The sequence below is a fragment of the Idiotropiscis lumnitzeri genome, chromosome 18, assembly GCF_059441095.1.
Source record: "Idiotropiscis lumnitzeri isolate Australia: NSW breed Sydney's pygmy pipehorse chromosome 18, RoL_Ilum_1.0, whole genome shotgun sequence".
NCBI lineage: Eukaryota > Metazoa > Chordata > Actinopteri > Syngnathiformes > Syngnathidae > Idiotropiscis > Idiotropiscis lumnitzeri.
Genome location: NC_142408.1, coordinates 2496453 through 2502452, shown reverse-complemented (window position 1 = coordinate 2502452; position 6000 = coordinate 2496453). Strand labels below are relative to the sequence as shown.

Sequence of the window (6000 nt, the reverse complement as noted above, 5' to 3'; positions counted from 1 at the left end):
TCGTTATGAGAACATTTTTTTTCCTTTTTTTTGTCCGCTTTGGATTACACGGTTTGGTCAAAAGTATTTGCTCATAAATTCCCGAGACACCTGACTCAATAAATGTCGTAAATCCCATCATTTGAACTCATGTCTCCGAGTTGAGTAATTTCTTGAGGGTTCTCATCAAGTTCAAGACCAAAACAAGTGCCGAGAATGAACAGATGAACTCTTGGTCACGGAGGTGCTGAAGAAGCGACTAAGCACTTTGAAAGCGTTGCACAAAAAGCAAGCTGTCTGCCCGCATAACTGTTGGAGTGAATCAGCCGGCTATCTCGAGTTGGGTTATTGCAGCGCCGGGAGTTATCAGTGTGAGTAAAGGTTGGCTTTTTTGTGGGACGCTCCCATCTTCAGAATTTCACTCCAGTCACACCCTGAACAACAGGTGACACGCAGCCACGGCTGGCTGTTTGCTTCGAACCAATGCAAGGATTAACAATCGTACAACAGAGATTATTTTACCACGCGTTAAGGTCGAAAAATAAAGCAAAACTTCCACTTTATAATCGATGTTGCTATTAGATGATTAAAATATTCAAACATGCCAGAGGTCTTACTCGAGTTGGGAATGTGGAAGGTTGAACAGAATTGGTGCAGGGAGATTGGTCTCTGTCTGATTTATTCAAAAACGGAAACTGCACACCTTGAAACGATTGAAACAATCCTACTTATTGACCTTTTAAATGAGGGGTGTCAAACTCATTTTTGGGGACGGGCCACTTCGTAGTTTTGTTTTTCCTCAGAGGAAAAAAAAATCACAAGCCAGTCAGCAATGATTGGTTGGACAATTTTTTAATTGATTTTAAACGGGGGGGGGGAGGATTGGGAACAAATAAATGGCAATCTGGCATATGTCAATGTCGCTAAAAGTTTTTAAAAAACAAATGTGTTAGAAACAGGAGGTTGACGCACATGATTTGCCCTTCGAGGGCCACATAAAAGTGGGTTGGTGGGCCAGAACTGGCCCCCGGGCCTTGAGTTTGACACCTGTGTTTTAACATGGTGTCACATTTTTAAGGAACGTGCATTTGTGAGATGAGCAGCAGCTCTCAGTCTGTGGCTTGTGCCAATGTGCATTTTCGTTACTTCCATGATCTCCATTTTCTTTTTCAGACTAAGATCCATACTTGTAGTAGCCGACTTGTTTGCCAGCGCGTGCACAGAAGAATGTGAGGCGTGGTTGCCAGTTTTGAGCAGCACCAAGAAATTGCGTGCGCAGGCCAACCTCAGAGCAACCTGCTGCTGTTTAACCAACACTTGCCTTCGGGAGCTTCCACACCTCACTTGTAAACTCTCTTTACGAGAATATGTTTCTTTTCTGACCTCAATAACTGCTTGGAGTCGGCCATTAGCATATTCAAGCAGTTGTGTATTAAAGTAGAGTATATCAAGTATTCAAAGTACTTTCAATTTCAACCGGTGAGGACGGTAGCTAGATTGTGCAGGACACCACCATCTTGGATAGATGGATAAACGGCAATGTTGGGGATTTTATAAATATGTTATTACTCTACTTAAATGGATTTTTCAGGAATCTGTCATTTATTTTTCAGAAAATGACTTTTTTTTTTCTTTTACTCCCTGCATTTGATTTTTTCTTCTTCTCCTAAAATAATCTGCGCAAATTTGTGTAAAATTTACTCTGAGAATTTTTACGCTGAATATTTTATGAGGATTTTTTTTTTTTTTTTTTTTTTTTACCAAACAGAGAACATTTTGTGGAGAAAATTTTACTTTAAAAAGACAATCTTAGGACCCGGTAAACAGAATAATATTTGAGAGTAAAATATTTAATTTATAATTTACCCTTTTAAAATAGTAATAAATAATAAAATAATTGTATTAATTTAATAAATATTAATTTCAATTCTGATCATTTATGCAGAAAATTTTAGTCTCAAATTTCACTCTGTGTACTGGGTCAAAATATAGTCTTTTTAAAGTAAAATGTACTCTTCAAAATTTACTCTTTGGGGTTCCAAAATTCCCCATGAAATATGAAAAAAAAATGCAACTAAGGTATTTTTTTTTAAGTTGTCATTATCATCTAATTGACCATTTTTGTTATATTATTTTTTTTGTTTTGCCCTTACAGGACGTGTTGTTCAGTCCTGATTATGCGGTCAAAGTTGAATTTTCCTGCAAGGGCTGTGCCGACTGATTCCCACCCACATTTCTCAGTATGAGCAAAAGAGGAAAACTTTCTGTCGTCTGGTGTGTCAAGTTAGGAAAAGGGCTATTGGATACAATCAATAGCAAAAAAAAAAAAAAAAGAAAAAATCTCTTTAGGTATTTTTCAATCGCTTAGCTTAGATAGATAGATAGATAGATAGATAGCTAGACCTAGCAGTACCTGGTTGAGCAAGACTCACTGAGCATGCGTGATGACGTCACCACCCTCCGTGGACGCGCGTCTTTCCGCGCGCTTTATCGGAATGCTGCAGGTGTAGCCAGCGTCCCACCCACCGAGCAAACTCTTGACAGGCGAACTTGTGCTGCCTGTCAGTGTGCCGACCAGCGCCGCAGAGACGCCGGCGAACAGGTAAGAAGTGACGGACGCTTGAACTTGACTCCATTCGAGAGTTTTCACTTGGCAACTCGCGACAAGTGAAGTTCGTTTCGGTGGCGTTCTGTGACTTCCGCTGGCGTGACTCGGTCGTGTTGGTTCTTTTGGCTGTTCTGGGTGGACAGCTGCTGAGCTGCCAAAAGTCTTTTCAAGCGTGTGATGCAAACTTTGAAAAAAACTTTCAACAGCGCTGAAAGTCGCCATGGCTGATTAGAAGTACAGATGAAGACGCAGACGTTTAAATTGTTCAGAAGCCAGGCGAGGTTCTCTTTGGAGTCTCAAGAGCAAACTTGAACTGACTTTTTCATGAAGTTTTTTTTTAACTTTTCTACTGTATGCTCTGCAATTTTACAATATAACAAGATGTGTGGACGCTTTAAATCCCAGGCACGCCATGCATTCACTTAATAATAATAATAATAATAATAATAATAACAAGGTTGATTTTATTTAGCACGTTTCACGTGTCACTTGACAGTTATATGGACGTGTGTTATCACAATTCTCTAAGATGACGTGCTTCCGTCTTGTTTATCTCACATTGTGAGGACCATTTGTGCTAATATTTGACCCAAAGTGTCAAACAACAAGCGCTTTAAATCGTAGTGTGATTGCGTTGTCACGATTGCGGCACCCGTTGTGTAAACTCGAGTGATCCGATAGAAGACAAAACAATCCATGCCTTTCCTTAATTGCTTCCTGTAAGAATTGCTAAAACCGTTTTGTCGCGGGTGAAGCCATCGGAGAATGTTTTCCGTCTTAAATATACAATCTGCGCTTGTTTTCTCAAAGCTAAACTCACTGTTGAGTCAAAGGGCGAGTCTGACTGTACTCTGCACTGCGCTTCGATAAGGAAGCTGCGACCAAAAGAAATGTTATCGCAGCTGGGCGGCGGGTCGCTAATGTCCCCTGATTCAGCTCACGCGAAGTCACGCTTATGATAGCTGCCGTAAATATTCTTGCTAGCTTTGAGACAAACTTTTGCGTGCGGCTTAAAGGGCGAATTATAAAACAGATGCAAATTTTGTCGCTTTTTGTCAAAAGCAGTTGAAATGTGTTTTGGGGCATAAACCCGCATCATTCCGAAATCAGCGAGTTGTTCAGACAAGTCAAGTCAGGAACTTGGACATTTTTAATTTCACTTCTTTGACACTTGTGCCGGGGTTCTGTCAGAACATGTTACGAAAAAAAAAAAAAAAAAAAAAGGAATTGTGCTCACACGGTTTCAGCCTTAGCTGCCATGCGGCGGCGTTCTGCGGGCCAAATTTTCAACGGTGTCCCGACGCGAATCAGTCAAGCGAGTGAAAGCGTCTTCCCGGGTTGGGGAATGCTGAAAGTCGAGTATCAGATGTTGGCATGGAAAAGTCCGCCTTCGGCTCTTCGCTCCAAACGAGGCGCTTCGCGTCGAAATGTTGGAGTAGGAAAAGTTGTCTTCAAGTGACGGAAAATGTTGCGGCGCGCAAATCCGACGCGGGCGCTTGATCAAACGTCGACAAACGGAATCGTGCTCAAAGTTGATTAGCGAACGTTGTTTTACATTTTTAATCTCGTTATATTACATCCGATCAAATATGTTTCATGTCGCTGAATATGTTTACGAGGACATGAGAAACGGTCAAGCCAATATATTTTTGGGAACTAATTAATGGCAAAAATTGCGTAATTAATTGCGATTAATCACAGTTTTGCTACTACAATTTTTTTAGGGAGCTTTTAATTGGTATTTTCTTGAATAATATCTTGTAATGAATGTAAAAGTTCAAATATTTAATTGCGTGAATTTTCTAAAAAAAAAAAAAAAAAAGAATTTTGACTTATCGCTTAAATTTTGACCGCCCTATTAGAAAAACGTTTTAATCTGATTCGATGCCATTCGAACATACTTCAAAATCTATTCTATAAATCTGTTGTCATGCGGAATATTGCATTGCATCCAACGACGTGCCGTGTGTGAGCGTAAATTAGAATTAAATGCGTCCCCATTTCCATTTGTTTGAGACTTACATTAGGAGACTTGAAAATCATTTTTAAAACCGAAAAGTGTTATCGGGCAATCAAATTTCTGGAGTAGTGCAGAGATTGGTCCTCATTCACATCTCTCACACGTACATGCACACACACATACACACCCTTTCTCTCTCTCTCGCTCAGTATTTCTCACTGTCTCTTTATTGTGTTTAATGGGCCCGCATTCTTTCCCTTGACTTCAGCGCAGACAGTTAACCAACCAGACCGACAAGGAAGCACAACTCCTGGCCCTCGCGCACCCACTGTATTTTCATGTAAGCTATCCAAATGAGCCTTCTTAGCAAGAGTCGCGTCTAAGATTTGGTGTTATGCAGAAAAGAAAAGCACGCACGGGAATGAATTGGAGGCTCAAGTCTAAGAAGTTATGAAGTTATGTTCTCTCCATTCTTAGTCTTGTTCCACTCCCTCAATGTATGTCCTACCTCTCGCTTGCTCGCTCTCTTTCTCTTTCTTGCTCTCTCTCTCTCTCTCTTTTGCTTTCTTGCTCTCTCTCTCTCTCTTTCTCTTTCTTGCTCTCTCTCTCTCTCTCTTTCTTGCTCTCTCTGTCTCTCTCTCTCTTGCTCTCTCTCTCTCTCTCTCTAGTCCTTCTCTCTCTCTCTCTATCTCTTTCTTGCTCTCTCTCGCGCTCTCTCTCTCTTGCTCTCTCTCTCTCTCTCTCTTTCTTGCTCTCTCTCTCTCTCTTTCTTGCTCTCTCTCTCTCTCTCTCTCTCTCTGTCTCTCTCTCTCTCTCTATCTCTTTCTTGCTCTCTCTCGCGCTCTCTCTCTCTTGCTCTCTCTCTCTCTCTCTCTTTCTTGCTCTCTCTCTCTCTCTTTCTTGCTCTCTCTCTCTCTCTCTCTCTCTCTCTCTCTCTCTCTCTCTCTCTCTTCTCTCAACAACAATATTCAGGTTGTACATCCAGATGCCCTCCACATCATGAGACAATTTTGTTTTGGTGAAAAGCAATTCCCCCCTCAAATAAGAAACACAAAACAATTTGTTCATAACAGTGAGTGAAATTCTTTCATCGCGCTTGTCTTCCATGGCACCCTTGTGATCATTTTCGAGCGTCTGATGCAACTGTGACACATATAATTTTGTCTTATGACGTGCAAGCGTCGCCTCTTGCCGGATTTTTCATTCAGGGTGTTGCCAATCTGTCATCTATCGGGATGATTTAAGTTGACGTTGTTATTTTTGTCATTCTCCTCTACTTGTTCTATTGTGTTTGGAATCGGAATTTCGCACCATTCCGCCACACGAGCATGACATTTTTACTCAAATCAATTTATAAAGAATTTTCGGTGCATGTGAACCTGGAATTTTTTTTTGTCTCTAGTTTGCATTGTAGAATAATTTTTGTACATTTGTACTCACTATTATTTAAATA

At 40.7% G+C, this 6000-nt stretch overlaps 1 protein-coding gene across 3 annotated transcripts in view; it reads left to right on the top strand.

The window, feature by feature from the left end:
* Positions 1-2421: 2421 nt before the first annotated feature.
* The window catches only part of LOC148318965 (uncharacterized), a 31508-nt gene continuing 27929 nt past the window's right edge, over positions 2422-6000 (top strand). For 2 of the 3 annotated variants that reach the window (XM_088281735.1, XM_088281734.1), the window contains exon 1: positions 2422-2581. The gene's annotated coding sequence lies outside the window, so the exon portion shown is untranslated. The remainder of the gene's footprint in view (positions 2582-6000) is intronic. The other variant, XM_088281736.1, reaches the window with a different exon arrangement.